A 25,059-nucleotide genomic window follows, 5' to 3' on the forward strand; every position below is an offset into this window, starting at 1 on the left:
AGGTGAGGCCAGAGTTGCCAAGAGGGCTCTGTTAATTTAGTGCCAAAGCAAGGACTCAAACTTAATTTTACCCGGAGCTACAAAACGTGAGGGCTAGGGAAGCCCACTAAAATCCAGTCCAACAGCTGGGGAAAAGATAAAACAAATCCTTCTGTTTTCATGGGCCAAGTTCAGAATCCCAAGTCTCCATCCGAACTTGGATTATGCAGCCCAACAACAAGAATCCCCTTCTGCAGTGGCACCAATTCTCTCATTCCTAAACTACTACACAATGGGTTTTTAAAATTTTCTAATTTTCCAATGGTGTAATAACAAATGCATTTGTAGTTGAAATGGGAATGCGAAATCAAGTATTCTGCATAACACCTGATTGTTAATAGACAGGTTTTGTAGTAACAGGTGTCACTCACTGTCATTCCCCTTCTCCCCTAAATAAAGAATGAGTTCTATTACTCAGTTAGTTCTAATCCTTTGGGAACTTGGCTTTTTTTTTGAAGGTCAACGACCCTTTGAAATGGACAAATTAGTCACTACCCTCAAGCAGCATTTACAGAAACAATGCAAGGCATCTGGCTGAGACAGTGGGGAGTGTAGTCAAGCATTCCTTTGTATTGCCTACACCAGCATTTCCCAAGTCTGCTAGGCAGAGCACTCCTAGTCCACAAGATGCCTTGTTCAAACAAAATGCTGTGCTTCAACTAAAGTTGGGAAAAGATCCATGTTCTATGCTCACAATATCCCTTTCGGTGGGTTAACGGATATCCAAAGTCCCATAGTAAATAGTCCTGTTTAACTAAAATCCTGCATTTCCCCTGACTAATTTTACTAAACCACTGCACTTTTTTTCCCATTGATATGATAGCTATGAAAATCCCTGGATATTAGGAATATGACTCCTAACTAGATACCTTGAGGATCTGGACATCTGCCATCTCGTGGACACTAGACACTACTGAATTCAGGACCCTGTTTCCACCCTCAATCACTCAAGCTTCTGCTAAGACCTAACGTGTTTCTATCCCTAGGTAGCTGTGGGCATTTCCTGAACCTTTTCTTTCTCCTTTCCCTTCTTTTCTTTTTCTCATTAGCCAGCCCTGTAAAACAAGAGAAAACATCCCCCATAAAACATTGTTAACTTGAACCATACAGTTTGGCACTCGCAACAACAGCGGCCCAGTGACATCAGGCTGTAGGGAGGAAAGAAGTCCAGCCCAGGAGTTTGGATTTTTCCTGCAGAGGAGGAGAAGCCAGTGAAATGATTTCAGCAATGAAGTTATTTAGTGAGATGAATATTTCGGAGAGGCTGGTCTAAGATGACTGGACAAGAAGCCGTGGGGTAGGAGGCAGGATCTGTCAGGAGGCTAGAGAAAGAACCCATTGTTACCACATTACATACTCAAGGAAGAAAAGAGGCATTCAGGACTTAAGGATTAATTGAGAAAACATATCCCCCAACACAGCGTTTTGTTGTGTTTGGAAAAGTGTTAGTGGCAGGCTTCAGAAAGTGGTCCCTGGAGGCCACTTGTAGAGGCTGATGGAAGGCGATGGCAGACAAAGGTTCCAGGCTGCTGCAGCAGTCCGAGTGCTGTTAGGAAAAGTCAGTCCACCTCTTCCTGGAGACCAAAAGAGGCAGTTCCTCTGCCTTCTCATGCACTTCGGATATCCTTTAACCCGCCAAAAGGGATACTGTGAGCATAGAATATGGATACCAACAAATATCGTGTTTGCCATGACAGGAGAACCTTTAAGTATGGAAGCCGAAGTTCCTGCTGGGCAAAGGGTAACACAGGTAAGAGCATACATTACAGAGAATGAAAAGCAAGTTGGGTTAGGGAATGTGGATTCAAAAGAATCCTACCACTGATTGCCATGGGACTGTGACTATCCCTCAGGAAATGGAGGCATGAATAGTCAAAAAAAATATTGATTTCCTGAAACTGGGACTCTTCTTTCAGCAGCCAGATGCTCACAGGATGGCCCTTCTCCCCACTTTCAAGTGAAATGATTATGGGCAGCAGTGGTTGCAGGGGCCAGAGATTAAGCAGGTAGATAAGGTGTGCTGCCATTTTTGGATTTACCAGGACTGGAAATCTAATACAAGATTCGATCATTGCTCTAGGCCAGTCATTCTCAAAAGCAGGGTGTGTGTGTGTGTGTGGGGTCTCTTCATTCTCAAAAGGACTGGGGTCTCTGGCAGGAGTGGTTTCAAAGTTCACACACTGGCCCAGTTCAAACTGGGAAACACTGAACATAATGCCAGATGTCACCTGTGGGAGCATGGTCTACACAGATACTCCAGAGGCAGAAAGAGATCTGACAGCCCTGGTTCTGATAATTACAAAGACAGCATCAGTATCATTAGCAACTGGGATTTACTGACTCATGCTTCTGCTGAGCAGGCTCTGTTCAGCACAGTATGTGTATGTCATAGGCTTTAGCTCTGTTCTCCCGAGCCACCCCAGGAGGTAGGGGTCATCATTATCTCCCTCCTCAGGGGAGGACACTAAAGCAAGGAAGTGAGCTGGAACCAGAACCACGGTGGTGTCTGGTCCTGGAAGTAGAGCTACACTCTATTGCTGTCAAGATCAACACTGCATTATTTGAAAGCACAGCTTGGTTAACATAGCCACTCACACAAAATCCTGTCTGAACTGCTTTTCCTAAGTTCCCCACTCTGAAAAGAACCTCCTGCCTCATTTGTGCTTTCTCTGTCTCTGTCTCTGTCTCTCTCTCACAGAGGTGGTCTAAAAAGATACAGGGATCGAAAGGAAGCACATGACCACCTCACTTCCTATGAGCCCCAAATGGTTAGGGTGAGTGTGCGAAAGTGGGTAGGGGAGGCTATAACCTAGGGCTCTGCTTTCTTTTCTTTTTTTTTAAAGATTTTATTTATTTATTCATGAGCGACACAGAGAGAGAGGCAGAGACAGGCAGAGGGAGAAGCAGGCTTCCTGCAGGGAACCCCATTCAGGACTTGATCCCAGAACCCTGGGATCATGCCTGGAGCCAGAGGCAGACGCTCAACTGCTGAGCCACCCAGGCATCCTAGGTCTGTGATTTTTTAAGAGGGGTAGAAAGAGGGAATGTGGGCAGCCTGGGTGGCTCAGCGGTTAAGTACCACCTTCAGCCCAGGGCGTGATCCTGGAGACCTGAGATCGAGTCCCACATCGGGCTCCCTGCATGGAGCCTGCTTCTCCTTCTGCCTGTGTCTCTGCCTCTCTCTCTCTCTCTCTCTGCCTCTGTGTGTGTGTGTCTCTCTCATGAATAAATGAATAAAGTATTTTTAAAAAAAGAAGGAAGGAATGTTTAAAAATTGCAGATTACCTTCTTAGTTACTGGGCCAATGACAATCTGGAACAGAACCATTCCCTCTACAAAGCCAAAAAACTGAATCGATCAGCCAGCTCCACTTCTCCGGGACCACATACCCTCTACTCAAAGTGTGGTAGGGGGACCAGCAGTGTTAGTGTCAACTTGAGAGCCAGTTAGAAATGCAGAATCTTGGACCCCCCATCCAGACCTACCAACTCAGCATGTGGAGTTCAACAAGGGTCCTAGTGATTCATGGGCATATTAAAGTTTGAGAGGTACTGCTTTAGGGCTTCAGATTCTAGAGCTCATCTTCTTCCAAACTTTTGATAATATCCTAGAAATGGAGTCAGCTTTTTACAGGTTCATGAGTATTGAGAAGGCCTTTTTTTTAATTCCCAGTTCTGGACATACACACGTGATGTTTCTTCCATACTGCCTCATCCTCTGCCCCATGGGAGTAGAAATGCAGGCAATCTTAGAACTTTGTTCCCTGCCACCCCTAACCTCTGTCTCCAACTGCCATCTGTATGGTAAATGGCAAAATACATTGAATTAAAGACTGGGATCCTGAGGGGATGTGAGTATCTATGCAAGACCATAAATATTTTCAGACTAAAGCAATGGTTCTCAACTGAGGGCAATGCTTCCCCCAGAGGACATTTGGCAATGTCCGGAGGCATATTTTTTTTTATCATCGCAAGTAGAGGAGGGTGCGGTGCTACTGGCATCTAGCAGGTAAAGGTCAGATATGCCACTAACCATCCTTCAGTGCACAGGACAGCAACTGACCAGAAAGAATTCCCTGGCTCCCAAAGAGGTTTAGAAACTCTGGAGTAGAGGAAATAATAAAAACAAATGATCTGACCCATAAATATTCAACATAAAGCTACAGAGAAAAGGAACTTGAAAGGGCTTTCTACATTCTGACCAACAGCTATGGGCTAGTCACAGAAGCTCTAGCTGCCCTCAGAGTAGCGATACACCCCTTTGGTTTAGAGAGTTGAGCCTTTGTTCAACATGAGGTTCTTCTCCAAAACTACACCATGTAAAATCAACTGCACAGAAGCCACAATACATACCAAATATCTCTTTCACAAATATTAATCTTCAAACTCAGCATTAAATAAAACAAGAAAAAAAGACCTTTTACCTCTTTCTTTTTTTTCCTCTTTATTTCTACAAGAAAAGGCAAATACCATGAAGTAATTACAAAGTAAATTGAAAAAACATGAAGGAAGAAGTAGTTGTAAGAAATACCAACCAGGGGCACCCGCGTGGCTCAGTAAGTGAAGTGTCTGCCTTCGGCTCAGGTTGTGATCTCAGACTCCTGGGATCTAGTCATGCATTAGGCTCCCTGCTCAGTGGGGAGTCTGCTTCTCTCTCTTTCTCTGCCCCTTCCCCTGTTCATGCTTTTCCTCTTGCTCACTCTCTTTCTCAAATAAATAAATATAAAACATCTTTTTTTAAAAAAAATAAATACCAACCTATAGAGTTAATATAATTATTGAATGTGAGCATTAAAGACTGAGTACCCTGGTAGCCAGGGAAAAAAGTTCTCCTTTTAATGCCTGCCTTTTAGTTTCTTAGAATGATTTGTGAACAGTCTAGGATTCAGAAGGAGTTGCCCATGGTCACTGATCATCATTTCACTGAATGTCATCTTTTTTTACTTTTCTGCCCCTAGGACACACATTCCAAGCCTCTGTACCAGCAAGAATATAACTGCTTTTACCTACGAGTTGAGGCCATGTGAAGTACAATGCAAAATGTGAGATTTGGCGGGGGTGGGTGCGGGGGTGGGGATTGCCTTTATATTTATTTATAATGCAAATTCTCTGAAGGCAAGACTAGACTCTTACTTCACCAAAGCCTACAATGCTCTGTGAGTGGCAAACATTTCAATATTGAAAGGATGTGAGTAAAAACTTCAGTTGGACACTCAGAAGCTGGAGCTCTTACTAGGAAAAGTCACACTTGCTAAAGGCAGCTATTCAGTAATATACACAATGGTGTGTGGTCCTTAAACCCACTTTCTTCCTCTCTACCTCACCCCCACCCCAACACCCAGCTACACTGCATTTCACAGTCTTGCGTGCAATTGGATGGGGCTATAGGAATGCAATCAGGTCAATGGAGTGTGGTGAGAAGTGATATACATGTATCAGAAGCCTGACTGGCAAAACCTAATTCACAACCCTCCTTTCTTTTCCCTAGACTGAGGGCCATGTGCATGGAGGACGCCAAGGCCCCAGAGGATGGTGAAGCCACCACCCTGGACAGGGCCTGGATCCCTGAGTGACTACAAGGAGCAGAGCCCCCCATCCATGGTGTTGAGTCACCGAGATATTAGGATTTGGAGCAATTAGCTTATTCCTTTGTCCCTACAAATATGTTCCCTCCTCCAAAATCATGGGCCCTAAATTTCTCTGTAGCCTATAACATTGCATTAACATCACTTTCCACCATTCATTTTGACCTCTTGCTTCCATTTGGACAACTGCCCTCCATAGCTCTAAGGGCAGGAACTGCCTAGAGTCAATATGCTTAGAACTTCCCCTATGATTCAAATTCCCATTAAAAGCAAACCAAAGTGAAATCAAACCCAGAGGCATGAGATGTCCAACTGTTCTCAGGCTTGCTGCCCAGCAATAATCAATCCTTGGATCCAATGGCATGGAGGACCCAGCTCGAAGGCCTGACTTTATTTTCATGGCTGGTCAATATAGCATTTTAAGGAATAAGTACTGTCCCAATGCCTTTTAGTTCCTAAGCTATTCTCTCATGTGTCAATATCAAAGACTAGCAGGACTAAGAAAGCCAGGCAGAGTTGGGCAAGAGATAAACAGATAATCTATCAGCTGGGCAAGAAAGGATATGAAGAAGAAACCTGGAAAAAAAAAAGGTTTTTGGAATGTGTGATAGTCATCAGGGCTATTCATCAATGTTCTTGTTCTCCTTTCAGACAGACCCAATGATAGCATTGCGATTCCCTGTCCCTTCAAAGTCAAAACATGGCCATGTGACCTGCAGTGGCCAACGACACATGAGCAAAAGTAATCTGTGTCACTTATGGGCAGAAGTCTTTGAGAGCCATGGCCAAATGTGCTAGGTTCCCTTCCCATGCCCCTGGAACTAAATTCCAGATGGCAATGATCAGTCAGCCAGGGTCCCTGCGTGAGAAAGACATGTGCCAGTCTGAGGAGTACAGGCAGCATGAGTAAGGAATAAATCTTTGTTTGAAGCCACTGAGATTTTTAAGTAGTGACTGAATCATAATTTAGCCTATTCGGATTATTATAGGGTATCCAACATTTAATGAAGAATGGGCTTTCACATTCAAAATGGGAAAGATGAAAAATACTCCCACAATTTTTACATCTCTTCCCCAAAGAGATACTCCTAAACACAGTAGCAGCCGAAAACAGGTCCTGCCAACTAATTTGAATCAGCACATTATGTCTAGAAGAGCAGTCATGGGCCAAATTTGACCTGCAGTTTGTTTTTGTAAATAAAGTTTTACTGGGACACAGACATGATCGTTTGTTTACATCTTGTCTATGGCTGCTTCAACACTACAGTGGAAGAGTCTTTGCAACAGAGACTGTATGGCCTGCAACACCTAGAATATTTACTTTCTGACCTTTACAGCAAAAAGAAAAGTACTGACTCCTGGTCTAGAAGAAGCCAAGTGAAAAGAGGTCCATGGAGTGTCTGGAAAAGAAATCCAACACATGCTTCCACCAGAGTAAAGAGTACACACTCTTGGTAGCCATGTAGCCAAGAAAGGGCACACACCAATCAAGAGTCGGCACCAGCAGGATTTTAATTAGTGCTTCAGGCCTTTTCAGAGATAGGCAAAGGGAGCTCTGCTACAAGTGAGTTCCAATAAAGTACATCTTTAAAGCTCTGTTGTTTACCAACCCCTCTCTCCCATTATCAGGATGGGGACAGGATCTGAACAAAGGATATACACAGTATATGTCAGGATTAGTGAACCTGACAGTTCTCAGGATGACTCAGTGGAAAGTTGCTTAAGTGCTTGCTCGAAATGATTCACTGCCTAGAGATTCCATGGCAAATGAGATTCTTAGGCTAAACTGGGTGGTACAGTTTGTCCACCTCCCCGAACTCAGCATAAAGCAAGCAGGCAGACCCTAAGCAAGGGAGCAGACTCTCGGAGGGTCCCATGAGGGTCTCAGCCTGCTGGATGGACCTTAACCTCCACTGTGGCCACTGGCTGCCCTCTGGGGGTGGGGGTGTATATGGCGTGGCTGGAATGCTAGGAATCCTGGACTGGCTTAGCAGGCACTCCAATTGGCTTGGTGTACTACATGTTCCAAAGATTTTCTCCAGTGTCCTTGGCATCCAATGACTATACTTGGGCTTAAGATTTTTAGGACTGGGCGGGTCCCTGGAAGCCTTCTATCTCAGAACCAGATCGCTCCTTCATTAGGTGGTACCAACAAACGAGCTGGCCATTCCACTTCAGATGGGATGCAGGCCATTTGCTTCCTTGCTTCAGCCTGGCTTTTGGCAGGGCCGCCTGGAGGAGCCAGCTGCTTGGCTAAAACTCAGGCTTCAGTGGCTGTTAACAGGTTTTGCTTCAATTCAGCTATTTGTGAGTTACTGTTGCTTGGCTCTGGGGTGGGGACAAAGGCCTGGGGTAGGAAATGGAGAGAGGAAAAGAAAGATGAAAATGCATACTTTACTTGGACCTATGAGTTGATTTGGCTCTTGTAGCAGTTGGTTTTCAAGTGAGCACTGTGGATCAGGTGTTTCCTCTCAATTTCCAAGGTGACTAGTAAGCTCTGGCTCCTATGCCCTGCCTGTGGTACCTTTGTTCTAGGTGATTATGTTTTGCCAGAGAAAAGTGGAGAAGGGAGAGAGTTATGCTTGCTGTTCCTGGTTACCATCAATTCTAGAGAATTCGAAATGCAGATAGGTCCTTAGGGCACAAAGCGCTACAACATTTTCATCAGCCTGCCAGGCAGCTTCCAGAGGTTCTCTAGTTTATACGTGAGTACCTGCCCGGGCCACAGCCACGTCCACAGAGCAGAGCCCCTGCCTCCCCGGGCTAAGACAGCATGAGTGCCAGCCGACTCAAACACCCTGAATGAGACAGTCTGTGTTAACGCAGACTCGGAACCAGCCAGAGATTGCCATGAGGTCTCTGTATCAAGTCCCCATCTCCCTCCTGGCTGGCACATTCTTGCCTCCCTCGGACCCAACTGTGAGGCCCCACACTCGAAAATAATAAAAGGAGGGATGCCTGGGTGGCTCAGTGGTGGAGCATCTGCCTTTGGCTCAGGGCGTGATCCCGGGGTCCTGGGATCAAGTCCCACATTGGGCTCCTCATTTTCTTGGAAAATATAGCCTAAAAAAGAAGAGACACCAGAAAGGACTTAGCGAATTAATCCGTTCCACGAACATTCGATTTGTCCAGAGCCTACATTGTGCCTTGGCTCATGAGGAGATAAAGACAGACTTGGGATCCAAATTATTTCCAAATATCAGGACATTAATCCCAGTCATAAACCGTGAAGAGAAGGAAGAGGGTATTTACTATTTTTGAAACTCATCCGCGAGAGAGATGTGGCAGAAGCACAGTCTAAGTGGCTGGGAGACCTGGGCTCCAGGCTTAGCTACTTGTAATGCGCACTGTGGTTTCAGGCTAATTGTAGAGTCTTCCTCCATCCCCCCAGTTCACAAAAATGTGAGGGAGAGAAATGGACAAAAAAAAAAAATCCCTTCAAGACAGGATTTTCTGTGGTTGTAGGATATATCATTCCTGTCCTCAAGAAGTTTACAATCTAATTGTAAGACACTAAGGAGACGGGTTGGAAGAGACAAAATTAAATTCAATGCAACAGGAAAGTATCCAACGAATGATACCGAGCCATGCTATCCACAATGGTAGGTGCTAATTACGTGTATCTGTGTATGTTCAAAATAACTGACATTAAATAAATTTTAAATGCAGTTCCTTAATCACAGTAGTCACATTTCAAAAGCCCAAGAGCTATATGAGCTAGTGGCTTGCCATATTGGACAGTGTGAATATAGAAGAGTTCCATTGTTGCAAAAAGTTCCATTGGGCAGCATCTGTTGAGACAACCTGCACCAAAGCTAACCAGAGAACACACAACTTTCCCCCTCCATGCCCTCTAGGCCTGGGCTCATCATGGCTGTCCAGCTGTGACCAATGCTGATGTTCCCAGATGGCGGGGCTGTGCTCTGGTCCCCATTACCGCCTTGCTCAGAGAGTTCAGCCACTCCACACTTCTTCCACTGACTCTTCTCCTTTGATCTTTTCCCACGGCCTTCAGAAAAGCCAATAGAAGTCATCTCATGAAAAATTCCCTTTTAAATAGAACTGTGAATAATCTAGATAATCCAACAACACATGCATCTTTCAGAGCTCCCTCGGGTGATTTTTCCAAGAGGTATGGTGGGCAAAGTCTGAAGAGGACCAGTTTGATCAGTCAGCGCCGTATTTATTATTTGGGAGAAGCAGGCATGGCCAGGACTGAGGATAAAGTCCTTACATGCTCCCTTCACAGCACTACTAATAACATGAAAAAAAAGATCATCCAATGTAATCCCAAAGACTGATTTCAAATCAAAACAAAGCAAATGAAGGAAAGCAAAACAAAAGAAGAGCAAGACAGGCACAAGGGCTCCCCAGGGTTCCTCTAGCTCATGGGATGGGTGTGGGTGTGAGTGCAAGGGTGGTGAGACTGTTTGTGAGGGTCACATGCATGTGAGCGGGGATGGTGGGGGCCGGGTGTGGGCTGACTTGGGAGGCTTGCAGAGCAAGGGCGCTCTGGCAAACCTCTGACTCAGAGGAGGAGTCTCTGCTTCCCTTGGTGGGGAGAGGAGAGTTTAATTTTTGTCATGCAACCTCATGCGCCCCATTCTTCCGAAGGGGGGCAGGGAGGACAGTGTCATTACACGGACCTATTTGCACAATCAAATTTGCTGCCCCCAGAGTGCCAGGAGAATCAGAATGGTCTTACTGCAAAGGGTGCAATTGTACGAAAATCAAATAAATAGCTGAAGGCACACTCCTATTGAACCTGTGCCCAACGCAGTGTCAATCAACAAGTTTTCACTGATGCTGGACAAGCCAAGCTGCCTTCCAAAGAGAACACAGAAAACATTATAAGTTCAGTTGGGGGGCAGCTGGATGATCTTTATGTATCCTGTCCCAGTTTTTTTTTCTTCCCCCTTTTGCTGCTTCCCTTCTCTAGCTAACACTTTCATTCCTTCATCCAGCCCCTCTCACGTTAATATCTTTTAATGCGTCTCTCCCAGGCTCTGGCCTTAGGTGCTGTGGTTCTCCCATCTTGGTGTTCCCATGGTGGTGGGGCAGATGGCAGAGGCAAGTCTGCACTGTTTGGGAAACTGCAGCTTCCCACCTGCATGTGCTCTGCAAGGGGGCGGGGTGGGGAGTAAGAAGGCAAACCCCAACATACACTGAATAATGCTCTGACTCCACTGGAGATTTCCATTCTGATAAGCCGTGTCCTAAAGCACCATATTGTTTGGTGGGGAGGCAATGACGTGGCCCCGCTAACACACAGACTCGGAACCAGCCAGAGATTGCCATGAGGTCTCTGCATCAAGTCCTCATCTCCCTCCTGGCTGGCACATTCTTGCTTCTCTCAGACCCAACTGTGAGGCCCCACCCTCGAAAATAATAAAAGGAGGGACGCCCGGGTGGCTCAGTGGTGGAGCATCTGCCTTTGGCTCAAGGCGTGATCCCGGGGTCCTGGGATCAAGTCCCGCATTGGGCTCCCCATGAGGAGCCTGCTTTTCCCTCTGCCTATGTCTCTGCCTCTCTCTCTGTGTGTTTATCATGAATAAATAAATAAAATATTTTTTTAAAAAAGAAAATAATAAAAGGAGCTTTTGCATTTGTTTGAGGGTGGGCTGCGGTCTGGCTTGGGGCTAAGCCCGTTCAGTGTATTAATTCAGTGAATCCTCACACTGGTCCTTTGAGTGGGGAACCATCACTGCCCGCCCCTCCCCTTCGCAGCTGCTCCCATGCACAGGAGCTCACCAGCTCTCACACACACCTTAAGTACGCTCACGCTCTCATGGAGTGTGTGTCCACTAAAGGGAAGCCCCCTCTGCACTATCTCCTCAGGGCTCAGCTTCCAAGTCTTCCCAGAAGTCGCTCCCCCTGGTGTCTAGAATTCTATCTGTGGTGGGTTCTTTTGGGGAAGGGTGGGCCTTTGTGCTGCTGCAGGCTGAACGCCCCTGGAAGGGGTCACCCAGCCTCCCTTTCCTCAGATGCTAAGTGATTGCATGACAGCTGAGGGGCGGGGATGGGTGTGAGGCTGTGGGGGAACCGAGACACAGGAAAGGGGGTGCAAAAAGATGTCTGGGGGCATGACAGACAAACTTCATCTATTTCCGATGTCTGCAGCAGGCTGGCTCTACAAAATAAAGTCTGACTGTAGGACACACGAGGCCCTTTGAGACTGGGTGCCCACCAACGAACCTTCCAAACTGCCTCCTTCATGGCCCACACCCACTCCAGGCCCCATCCTGCTTTTGCACGTGCCCTCCGCCTCCCTCCTCCTCCACCTGGAAAAGCTCCATAAACATAAAGTCTGTTAGAACTCAGCTTGAGTATTGATTTCTTGAAGAGCCTGGCTCCTGGTTCTTGGAGAGTGTTTCCCTTCCTCCCTTCTCTGCTTATCCCTGTCCACACCTCTACTGAAGAACTCATCACATTATGTCTAGTCATCTCATTAAGCCTGTCTCCCCAACTAGCCTGTGGGCTCTCTGAGGCACGGACTGAGCCCTCAGCACTATTTATGGGACCTGGCCCAAAGCCTGTACTCAGTAAACATTTGTGAGAAGAACGAACAAGTGAGCGAGTGAGTGAGTGAATGGACACGAACCACCAACTTCTGGTTGGGAGGAGACTCCCTTCCCTAGGCTTCTCTGAATAAGGCTGCTGTCCAGTGTTTCTCGATAGGGTCACTGCCAGAATTCAGATGGGACACTTCTTCACAGCACTGTGTTCCTGCCCCCTGTGGAACATTTAGCATCCCTGGTTCCTGCCCAGTAAAGGTCAAGGACATTCCCCAATCACTGTGATGACCAAAAGAGTTCCCCCAACATTTCCAAAGCCCTGGGAGAAAGGTAGGGAGGCCCTGATCTGCCCAGGTTTGGAGGCAGCACTATGGCAATAGCTCTTTTGCCTGATCCTGGTGGTCTGATAGGCCTCCTGCAACAGGGTCATGCTGTGTGGCTAGACAAGGTGCAGGATGACAGGCGCCAGCCAGAACATGAATTTGTAAGACATTAGGGACTGGAGCACTCCTGGCCTGTTAACAGGAATTATGGCAGCCTAATCAGCACTTGACAGTGCAGAGCGAAGAATCCTGCTCGACGTTCTTTATGACTGGAGGCAAGGGGCAGGAGCAGGCCTAGCCAAAAGGAAAACAAAAAACAAAAAACAAAAAAAATTAGTCAAGCTTTCAAGGCAACCCCAAAGATTGCTACCTTATCTCCCAATGCAATTCTGGGCATTACCCTATGTCTCTGCTAAGTGCTCACTCGGCCTTGGGAACATGAGCATTACTGAGCAGCGCGCTCACTTGGGGCACTTCTAAATATCTACTCAGAATGAAAAAGAAAGGAAGGGCAGAGCAGCATGTGGGTGGCTCAGTCAGTTGACTGATTTTGGATTTTGCCTCAGGTCATGGTCCTAGAGTCCTAGGATGGAGCCCCATGTTGGGGCTTGAGGACTCTCTCCTTCTCCCTCTGCCTTTCCCCCTGCTAATGCATGCCCACTCTCGCTCTCAAATAAATAAATAAATAAATAAATAAATAAATCTTTTGTAAAAAGGCAGAGATGATGCCATTTATTTTATGCCTTCCGCCTGACACTCATTAAACCTGTCACCTTTAAGCCTCCCACAACTTTTCCCTAAGGCTGGAGACATATGGCCAGTGCCTGTTTATGGGCCTGCTGTCACTGGGATCTATGAGAACATATACGAAAATGCCTGAGTTTCAGGCTTTGCCCACATTCCCTACTAATGATGTAATCCGGGGACTTGGGGTTCAAATTCCTTCTTTCCCTTGCCAGATACTGCCTTGCTTATATACACACCTCTTTATACTTTTCAAAGCAATTTCCCACATCAACTTTGTTTTCCCTGCCAATGCGAACCTTAGTGGAAGGGAGGAATTATCACTCTCATTTTACAAGTTGAGAAAACAGGCGCAAAGAGGTCAGCCAGCTCTATTCACGTTCCACAGTGAATTGGGGGGAAGAAGCAAGGTAAGACCCCATATCTTTTCTGGCCCTGTGCCTCCCCCCAACATATGATAGCACAATACAGCCTCAAGGGATGTGGGGAGGGAATGTGGAACCCATAGAACCAAAGCTTTCTCTTCTTCCCAAATTTTGCCTAGATTCTGAAAGCCCTCTGGTCAGTGATACAGACCTGAGCCAGATGGCTTCATCTAAAAAGCCCATATACTGCTGGGCTCTGCGGTTCAGAGGACAAAGGCCAAATGCCCCCAGATGCCTTCTTATTAATTCCAAAGGCATACCCGGAGGACGGAGGGCACAGCCTTTGTCCAGGCTTTGGTACTGATCAGCGCATGTGGGAGTGGGGAGCGGGGTGGGGGGTGCAGGAAGACCAGACCAGACCAAAGGAAACCAAACCAAACACCAAAAAGATCAAAATAACGTAAACAATTACACAAAAATAACATGTCCTAAACAGCCATATGTGTAAACACAATCCTATGCTTAACTCTAACATTTAAAGGTTTTCAGGTCAACATTTGCCTCCAATCATTACCATCCAAAAACAAATGAAAATGTGTCAGTATTGCCGACACCCTAGGGGGCCTGTTCTCTCCCCTTGGAAGGAGCCACAATCTTGCCTTTTGGGATAACCACTGCCTTGTTGTTTATTATAGTTTTATCACATTTATGTACCTCTGTAAACAATATAGTTTAATTTTGCCTGTTTTGAACTTCATATTACTCGAAATGCATTGTATGCACTTGTGCATATACATGTGTCTGGGTTTTACTCAGCATTAAGTTTGAGTTGTTATATGCTGACTTTTAAAAGACTCCTGCTCCCCTTATCCATGCCTAGAAGTAGAGCTGACCTTTGAACAACCCCGGCTTTGAACTGTGAGGTCCACTTATAGGCTGATTATTTTTCCAATAAATACGGTGCAGTACCATACATGTATTTTCTCTTCCTTATGATTTTAAGTAGGCTCTACACCCAGAATGGAATACAACATGGGGTTTGAACTCATGACCCTGAGATCAAGGCCTGAGCTGAGACCAAGAGTTGGATGCTTAACTGACTGAGCCTACCAGGAGTCCCTCTTATAAGGATTTTCATAATAACATTTTTTCTCTAGTTTCCTTTATTGCAAGAATCCAGTATATAATACATGTAACACACAAATATGTATCCATTGACTATTCATGTTATCAGTAAGGCTTCTAGTCGACAGTAGGGTATTTGTCATTAAGTTTTTGGGGGAGTCGAAAAGTTATACACAGATTTTAAACTGTGGGGCATCAGCATCCTTAAGCCCTGCCCAAGTCCATTGTTCCATGTCAACTGTGCTAAAGTCCATTTCTTCCCATTCCCCATCTTTGGTGGTGGAAGGAGAAAGCTGATCAGCATCCTCGAGGGTCCATTTATTTTTCAGAAAATTGTTGAAATCTCTTCAATCTTTCTTTCACGGGGCTCATTAATTATCTTTTTCTTCCAACATTGCCTCTTAGGTTTGCTACTCTGATCCTTTAATAATCTTTCTCCTCGAACCATACTGAATGGCCCAGATGTTCTTCCCCTCAGAAAGAAATCTCAGAGGAGGCCCTTTTGGAAATATAACTTCTCCAGATAAAGAGAAACAAGGACACCATTCTATCTCTATGTATTTCTCCAAAAAATGACAAGACCTGCTGGTCATCAGCTGCTAATAGATGACACGGTCTGAAGTTCCCCAGGAAACGTTAATAATGAAAATGTCTTTCAAAAGCCAGGACTTCACACAGTCATTAGCACCAGTTACCACCAGTCATGGCTGTCACTGCTCAAGACAGAGTGGTTTTTGGAGTCTTCCTCAGCCTATGAAAAGTGTGCTCTGAAAATTGACATTTGCTAGATTCTTCTAGGAACCCTTGGTTGTCTCCAACTTCAGCTGTTCCTCTGTACCACCATCCCCTTCTGAAATTTCTCCTCTGCTCACTTCCCCAATGGGAAAGAAACAGACACACCACAATTAGGCTGCATCTTGATGATATTGCCCTAAGTGAAAGGTGGCAGTCCCAGGAGGAAATATACTGTTTGATTCCACTTACAGGAGGTACCTACAGCAGTCCATTTCATAGAGACATAAAGGAAAGAGATGGTCGCCAGGGGCTGAGGGAGGGGAAAATGCAGGTTTGTTTCATGGGAACAGGGTTTCAGTCCGGGAAGACGAAAAACATCCCTGAGATCGATAGTGGTGATGGTTGCATAACAATACAAATGTACATTATGCTACAAAACTGTATACTTAAAAGTGGTTAAAATGATAGGGACACCTGGGTGGCTCATTCAGTTAAGCATCCAACTCTGGATTTCAGCTCAGGTCATGATCTCAGGATCTGAGGGAGAGGGAGAGAGAGAATCCCAAGAGGACTCTGATCCAAGCGTAGAGCCCGACATGGGGCTTGATCTCAGGACCCTGAGATCATGACCTGAGTGGAAATCAGGAGTCGGTCGCTTAGCTGACTGAGCCACCCAGGCTACAGAAAAAAAAAATTTAAATAAAAAGACATTTAGGACAGCCCGGGTGGCTCAGCGGTTTAGCGCCTTCTTCAGCCCAGGGCCTGATCCTGGAGAACTGGGATCAAGTCCCATGTCAGGCTCCCTGCATGGACCTGCTTCTCCCTCTGCCTGTGTCTCTGTCTCTCTCTCTCTCTCTGTGTGTGTGTATCTCATGAATAAATAAATAAAATCTTTAAGAAAAATAAAAATAAAAAACTAAAAGACATTTAAAAAGAAGAATGGAAAGAAGGGAGGGAGAGAGGCAGGGAAGAGATAAAAAGGGAAACAAAGAAAAAGCAAGGAAAAAAGCAAGCCAAATTTCCTTGCCCCTCCTTCTCAACCCCCATTTCTGTCCGATCAGTCATAATAGAATACACCATACAGAGGATATGATGGTGACTGTGGACTCTGATTTGGCCCTAGATTCTTTGAGGGCATGATTTTGCAAATGTGGGAAAAAACAAATCAAAGCTGTAGGAATTTGCTAAAAGAAAGAAAAATTGAGCTTGCAAGGACACGTACCTTATCTTGATGTTTTAAAAGTAACCTCTACTCCCAAGTTTGAGGTCTTACCCATTCTCTCCAATTATTAAAAAAAAAAATCCAACCAACCTTCTTCTTCCCCGTCCTGCCCACAACTTTGATTTATTCCTTTCTTTAAAGATACAGTACATATCCTTCATAGCTTCTCTCCTATTCAGGGAGTATAGCCCTAGGAAAAAAAACTATTTCAGGAGCCACACACGCACTGCTGAACCACCTCCCACTCTCTGGGTCTTAGCATGTATGTGGCAAAGATAAGCGACAACACATCAAGACATTTATACAATAGCCTATTTTGATGGCCAAAAAAAGAGTCCTGTGAGGAGGTAGATTTTGGAACAGATTGCAACAACTGACACCCTATGTCTGCCAGTTTCTAAAATCACTTTTAGGGAATAGCTGACAGTGTAAAACTCCAAACGCAAAAATCAGATGAAAATCATTCTAATAAAGACTGTTATTTATCTTAGTGGCTGCAAATAATCTGGTAAACCTTTGGGTCATAGTGATTTTGCATCCAAAACCTGGAGTGAAACCTTTTGGCTCTAGGCAACAGATAGCAAGGATATTTGGTTCCTTCTAGAACATATTGGTTTTAAATTAACAATCCCAAAGTAAAAAACTTGAGAGTTGGCAACTCATCCTAGAAACTATTGTGTCCTCTGCCACAAATAAAGAATTTATCCTTGATATTACAGAGAGGTTTGGTGCCCCACAAGAGCATGGAAAACATAGAGCCTGACTCTCCAGCCTCCCCCTTAAGCCCCCATCCCCCAAAACTCCTCTGGGTACCCAGGCTAGTGGCCTACCCCCCCATCCATGATGTTCTACCATCAACTCCTGCTCTCTAGATCCTCTGAGCAGAGGAAACTGAGAAGGTTAATATGAGTTAAGTCACCACTTTCAAAGATAGACCAATGCCTGAATTAAGAAGATAAAACTGGGTGGCTCTGTCCATTAAGCGTCTTGGTTTTGGTGCAGGTCATGATCTCAGAGTCACGGATCGAGCCCCGCAATGGGGTGTGCAGTCTGCTTAAGATTCTTTCTCTACCTCTCCCTCTGCCTCTCCCCCTTCTCTTTCTCTCTCTCTCCCAAATAAATACATGTATCTTTTTAAAAATATTTAAAAAATAAAGACAATGAAGCTGTAATAATGATAGCATTTTAGGGGTCAGGCAGCTTGGCAGGGACACAGGGGAAGAGAATGGAGGCTGTCGCCCTGCTGGCCGGACAGGCACAGGTGATGGGAAATTGAGGCGATAATCACCTGCTCTGCTTCCTCTAAAAGCAGGTCCTGCTTTAAGAGGTCAGAGGCAGCCCCGCAACCAGGAAGAACGCTCACTAAAGGGCATTTTACTAAGCCTTTCCTTAAAACACCCTAGATGTGACTCTTAATTCAGAGGCAGTTGAAAACAGACTAAGCTGAAAACACTGATTTTATTTCAAACTATGTTGATTGCTTTTCCCTTTGAGAGTTTCATTTGTTTATCAGCAGAAATTCCTGGGCAAATTCCGAGAAATGCCATTCATTTCTTGCCAACAACAAGTCACGGACAATGGGCGGGGAGAAGCGGGGAGCTCCCCCACGGAGGGTCCTTCTTTCTGACCATGACAGCCAGAGGCTCTGAATGTGGAAAGTAGCAGAAGAGGAAGGCTTTAGGTGGGAACTCTGGGAAAGCAGGTTGCCTGGCCAGACGCAACACTATGCACATGTCACTTTAGGGCTGGTCCTGGGAAAGTGTCATGTAGTCATGCTGTATCTATGCTCCCCATTATCAGAGAAACAATGCTGTTTTGTTGCCCTTGGCGTGTGCACAGGGTCCTCTCCTCCAAGACCCTGCCCAGCACTGCTCTCTGTAGGCAGCGCTCTTGATCTCCTTTACCAAGATCTTCCCTGAGACCGAAGTGCCATCCCAGTCCAACTGCATCAGAATGAACTGAGGTGCTTATTTCAAGTGCAGAATGCCCACTGCAGCTCAACTGAATCAGAATGTTTAGTGTAAGGCCTGAGAGTCTGCATTTTATCAAATCTCCCAAGGTAGTCCTTAAACACACAAAAGTTTGAGCCACATTAGTCTGGGGACTTGTTTTAAAAGGGCCTGACAGGGATCCCTGGGTGGCGCAGCGGTTTGGCGCCTGCCTTTGGCCCAGGGCGCGATCCTGGAGACCCGGGATCGAATCCCACGTCGGGCTTCCGGTGCATGGAGCCTGCTTCTCCCTCTGCCTGTGTCTCTGCCTCTCTCTCTCTCTGTGACTATCATAAATAAATAAAAAATTAAAAAAAAATAAAAGGGCCTGACACCCTAATGAACTTCTCCAAACTAAGATACTCTATATACTAATAACTTATTGCTATTATATAAATAACTTCTGGAAACTGAATGGCATAATCCAAGAGTTCTTTTTTTTTTTTAATCCAAGAGTTCTTAAAACACATACTAAAGCACACTAATTTTTCAAAGTGCCTTACAAAAAACCTCAGCTGAATAAGTTTGAAAAAGATTGCATCCCATACACCTGTCTCATAGATTCATAATGTATATTAATATATTAAAGGCTCTGAGAAGTCCTGCATTAAAAGCTACCTATTTAACTTTGTCTTATCCAGAAAGTTTATTTGCCCAGAAACTTTCAAGTTTACCTGCCTATATAAATGCTTCCTTAGTAGATTCTATTATCATCTCATAAAACTGTGCTCCTGGAGACAAACTTTAACCCAGAAGAGTGACTGTAATGGTGGAGGTTTCCTAAATACAGAAAACAAATGAAAGATTTCTTTGGGACAAATGGAGCTTCTCAGTATCCCTCAATGAAGTGTCACCTTCTTTACCTTTCTCTGGGGCAAGCTTTGCTTAATGTCCACTGAAATAGAGGGGTTCTACTCTACCATGAAGCAAAGGCATAGTTATCCTAAAAGTCTTGTTCTCATATGACATAGGGGCTTCTAACATGCTAGCAGGAAATCAAATCCTTTTTCTAGTTATTTACTTCTTAGAGAAGGAGAGAGAGAGAGAGAGAGAGAGAGAGAACAGGGAGGAGCAGCAGGAGAAAGAGAAGCAGACTGAAACGAGCACAGAGCCTGACATGGGACTCGAGCTCACGACCTTGAGATCATGACCTAAGCCAAAATCAAGAGCCGAGTGCTTAACTGACTGAGCCACCCAGGCATCCCCACATTCTTTTTCAAAAACCACTAAATCCCCAGGGTTTACCAGAGACAATGATAACCTCACTTGGCAGGAGGCAAGCTGGGTGCCACTTTTCTGAAGAAGGCTGTAATACTTTGTACTCTGCACAGTGTTCAAGGACTGAGTGCATGAGAAAGATAATAGAAATAAAGCATGGAAGACAGTGAAAGGGTCTAAGATGTAAGAGAGCAGACAGCATAGACATGGAGGGGCTAGTGATTAGCAGTGCATATCTCTGTGGATACCTCTCAACAATTGGTATAAGAAAACTAACAACAACAACAGTAATAATAATAAAGTAAAACTCTTGCTATCTGAAGACTAATATTTTAAAATCCTGAGGATTTTGGATAGCTCTGGAGTCAGAAAAGGGTTTTTTGAAAATACTTTTGCAAGTAAGGAAATGGCCCCCAACGATCATCTTGCATACTATAATTATTGTAGTTGCCTTAAAGGAAGAAGAGTATGATAGTTGGCTGTTATTTTACTGTTTAAAAGGAATTGACTCTTTTCAATAAAATCCAAGGGGGAGGTGAATAGAGAATTCAGAAAAGAACAAAAGAAGACAGGAGAGAGCAATGGAGATCAGACACAGAGGATGACAACAGCAGCACTTAGCAGCCATGAAGATGGCCATCAACAGATACTCAAAGAGATGAACCAAAAGAAGATGAGGTGGCTGAAAATCAGACAAGATTCCTCGGTAAGGTACAAAGATAATTACCATATGACACAGAAATCCGACTCCTAGGGAGATACCCCAAATAATTTAAAACATGCCACAGAAAAACCTGCACATAAATGTTAACAGAAGCAGCGCTAGTCACAATAGCCAAAAAGTGGAAACAACCCAAATGTCCATGAGCTACTGAATTAATGTGGCATGTCCATACAGTGGAATATTATGTAGCCCTAAAAAAGAATGAAATGCAGATACATGTGACAACACGAATAAATCTTGAAAATATTATGCTGAGTGAAAGAAGCCAAAGGCAAAAGGCTACATACATACTCCATGATTTGATTCACATAAAATGTCCAGAAAAGGACAAATCCATAGAAACAGAAAGCAGATTAGTGGTTACTCAGGGCTGGTGGAGGAAGGGAATATACTGTTTAATTGGCACGGGGTTTCCCTTTGGGGTGGTGAAAATTTTCAGGAACTACATCACTGGTGATAGTTGCACAACATTTTGATTGTTCTTAAGGCCACTGAGTCATATACTCTGAAATCATGTTAGGTCATGCGTACCTTACTACCTTACCACAACAGAAATTAAAGAAATCCCCCCTTGTTTTTTTTTTTTAACCACTGGAGAGAGCAAAACAGGCCTGTTTACTTAATTGTTGTAACAGTAAAAGTCACAGACATGGACACAGTCATAGAACAAGAAGGGGAACATACTGTGTAGTTAGGTCAGTGATTAAAGGCCAAAAACCAGAATCAGAGTGGTCGAGTGACCAGCAAGCCTCACTGGAAATTGTCGAAGGCTAAATGATGTATATCTACCTCATCTTATGGAGGCGATTTCCCCTATGGTATAGATTTGTGTCATCCTAAATTGTCCAAACTCAAGTGGTAAATAAGAGAACGCTATTGGTATAAAGTAGAAACTGCATTGGTTCATACATGATTTTTCCCAGCACATTATTATTTATCCCAGTACATTACTCTATTGAGGATAGCAGCTGAAGGCCACGTACATGAACTCAACTGAAACTGGCAAACCATGAAAAGATACAGTACTATCTCCAATTCCCATTCACACCCGACCCCCCATTCTTTGTCTTGGCTGAGTTTGGCCATACGCTCTGTTCTATAAGTGCTGATAACATGATTCTTTCTGATCTCTGGGCATTTCTCTCCTATCTTTACAACTCAGCAGCTTCAACCCTTCCTGATTCCCTCTTCCCTCAAGCTAGTGTTGCTATCTTATTTTATTTTTTTTAAAAGATTTTATTGATTTACTCATGAGAGACACACAGAGAGAGGCAGAAACATAGGCAGAAGGAGAAGCAGGCTCCCTGCAGGGAGCCTGATGCGGGACTTGATCCCAGGATCCCGGGATCATGACCTGAGCCAAAGGCAGATGCTCAACCACTGACACCCAGGTGCCCCTAAAAAAGAAGATGAGGTGTATCACCATTTGAAAAGGTGAAGTCTGCACTTACTGTAATTTTCTTTTATTTACTAGATATCTAAGATACATTCTTAAATCATGCTAGCTTTTTATTAGTATAGTTCATTTTTTAAAGATTTTATTATTTATTTGAGAGAGAGAGAGTAGAGTGAGTGAATGAGTGAGAAAGAGCACAAATGGGGAGAGAGGCAGAGGGAGAGTGAGAAGTAGGCTCCCCACTTCTTTACAAAGTTGTATAACTTTCCAGTTATTTCTCCAATATTGTTTGTTCTTTAAGCCTTGTTACTTTTCAGTGTGTGATTTTGCAGAATGTGAGGATTTTCAGAAATGCATATATTGCAGGCACTCTGGAAAACAGTATGGAGGTTCCTCAAAAAATTAAAAATAGGGGTGCCTGGGTAGTTCAGTCGGTGAAGCATCTGCTTTTCAGCTCAGGTCATGATCACAGCATCCTGGGATCGAGTCCCACATCGGATTGCCTGCACAGCAGGGAGTCTGCTTCTCCCTCCCCCTGCTCTTGTGTTCTCACTCACTCTCTTTCTCTCCCTCCCAAATACATAAATACAATATTTTTTAAAAGGTTAAAAATAAAAAAAAGGTTAAAAATAGAACTACCTTACCATCCAACAATTGTACTACTAGGTATTTACCCAAAAGGATACTATAAAATGCAATTCAAGGAGATACATGCACCCTGATGTTCATAGCAGCCTCATCAACAATAGCCAAATTATGGAAAGAGCCTAAATGGCCACTGACTTATGGATGAATAAAGAAGATTTGGGGGATACACACACACACATATATGTATATATATGTAATATATTATATTATATGTTGCACAGAGCAATATTGTACATTGCAACAATGTGGATAGAGCTAGAGAGTATTATGCTAAGCAAAGTAAGTCAGAGAAAGACAAATATCATATGATTTCACTCGTGTGGAATTTAAGAAACAAAACAAACAAACATGGGAGGAGGGAAGAGAGGCAAACTAGAAAATAGACTCTTAACTATAGAGAACAAACTGATGGTCACCAGAGGAGAGGTGGGTGGGAAGACTGGTTAAATGGGTGATGGGGATTAAGGATGGCTTGTGACAAGCATGGGATGTTGCACATAAGTGTTAAATCACTAAATTGTACACCTGAAACTAATATTACACTCCGTGTTAACTAACTGGAATTTAAAACTTCTAAAAAACTTCTTTAAAATCAAGAAATGCAGGCAGCCTGGGTGGCTCAGTGGTTTAGTGCCTGCCTTCAGCCCAAGGCGTGATACTGGAGACGCAAGATCGAGTCCCGTGTCAGGCTCCCTGCATGGAGCCTGTGCCTGCTTCTCCCTCTGCCTGTGTCTCTGCCTCTCTCTCTCTCTCTCTTTCTGTGTCTCTCGTGAATAAATAAATAAAATCTTTTTTAAAAATTAAGAAATGAATGGATCATATTATAGCAGAAATGCCTGTATTTGCCAGCTAGCTCACAATCCAACTACTGTCAGGAGACAAGTGACATGGGGATTCCAGCTTCTCCTTACACAAACACACAGACTAGAAAGCATCACTGGAGAGGTCATTTCTTTAATCTCCCTTGAATTTAAAAGTCTGTGGTGAGGGTTGCCTCTCTTGGCAAAACCACACCATCACTGTCCTTAAAACCATTTCACAGAACTACATTTTTCACACCCAGCAAAAAGGGAATGCTGTGGATTAGGTTGCTGGTAAGAGATCAAAATGAGATATTTTGGCAATTTTAAAACAGCTCTTTAATGAGCCAAGAATGTCCGAATACCCCCAAAGGAACCCAAATTTATGAATTCTGAGTGGCAAATTCATTAAGAATGGCCATTTTTAAAAAAACCTTAGGTAGGGGTTTCTGGGTGGCTCTGTCAGCTGAGATTCTTACTCTTGATTTCAGCTCAGGTCTAGATCTCCGGGTTGTGAGTTTGAACCCCACATTGGGGTCCATGCTGGGAGTGGAGCCTACTTAAAAAAAATCTTATGTAATATCAGGACTTAGGCTCCCGGTCACTATGAGTCTTTTCATAAAATTGTATATAAAGAACAAAAGGAAAGAAGTCATAATCTTTCTCTTCTCCTTCCCCCTTTACCACTCCACTTCTCCAAAAGAGAAGATATAGAATTTCATTCCTATAAATCTCCCATTATCAGGGTCTATAGAGAGTCCTGCTTATAGACTGGGATAGATTTAGTGACCCTTCTGACTTCTGTGCAGTCTTGACTTTTCCATTAAGAATGTTCCAACCTCCATGCAGTATCAGCCTCCTTGGGCTCAGTAGAGCACCCTGTTGTATGTAACCAAGACATGACCTCTGCCATGGACACTTGAGGAAGTACTGATGAAAAAATTTTCATTTTCTCTTAATGGGGATCAGTGTGGATTTCTCTCTGGGAATTCTGGAAAAGCAGTCTGCAAACTTTGATTCCCACGGTTCAGCAGGAGCTGCAGGAGACAACCTCGAATGCAAGTGGGAACCTTGGAAATGTCTAGGGTACAGAGTTTAGAGAGCAAGAACCAGGAGAAACATAGAAACAAATGGGGGGTGCTGGTTCCTCTGTCTCCTTCAGTGGAAGATGAGCTCTAGACATGACCAGCAGGATCCTCCTACAGAATCCATCTCTGTCCATATAAATGCTCCCTGAAGTCCACGCTGCTATCGGACAGTGTGTAGAGCCCAAACCTTGGGTATATGGCTTCCTTGCTTGTCTTCTCTTTTTAATACAGGACTCATTCTGGCTATAAAGCTCCTATTGTTAAATGAGGACATTTTCATCACGGTGCCTTCCCCTTTGGGTTAAGACAGAAAATTGGAGCCCCTTCCTTTGACCAAACATTCCTGTGGCCCTGAAGGCATGAGTTTCCTCATGCCTAATAACCACTGGGGTGGAAGGAGTACAGAGGAGTCATCACAGCCATTGCCCTGTCTCAAAGCAGAATTGTGACAACTCTATCTCAGATGGGTGGGCATCTTTTTCCTTACAGAAATATGCCTGTACAGAGACTAAAATTCTCTTTAGACATTTATACTAGGATTTAAC

The 25,059-nt window shown here is 44.3% G+C and overlaps 1 protein-coding gene and 1 long non-coding RNA gene across 7 annotated transcripts in view; one reads left to right on the forward strand and one right to left on the reverse strand.

Annotated features, from left to right (window-relative positions):
• Window positions 1-25,059, reverse strand: part of CHRDL1 (chordin like 1) — a 120,414-nt gene that overhangs the window by 53,468 nt on the left and 41,887 nt on the right. The gene's annotated exons all lie outside the window — the stretch shown is intronic.
• LOC119868498 lies at window positions 1,181-6,799 on the forward strand. The gene is made up of 3 exons (XR_005386402.1): window positions 1,181-1,789; window positions 4,997-5,080; window positions 5,527-6,799. It is a non-coding gene; the product is annotated as an uncharacterized LOC119868498 (long non-coding RNA).

Source organism: Canis lupus, chromosome X (assembly GCF_011100685.1).
Source record: "Canis lupus familiaris isolate Mischka breed German Shepherd chromosome X, alternate assembly UU_Cfam_GSD_1.0, whole genome shotgun sequence".
Taxonomy (NCBI): domain Eukaryota; kingdom Metazoa; phylum Chordata; class Mammalia; order Carnivora; family Canidae; genus Canis; species Canis lupus.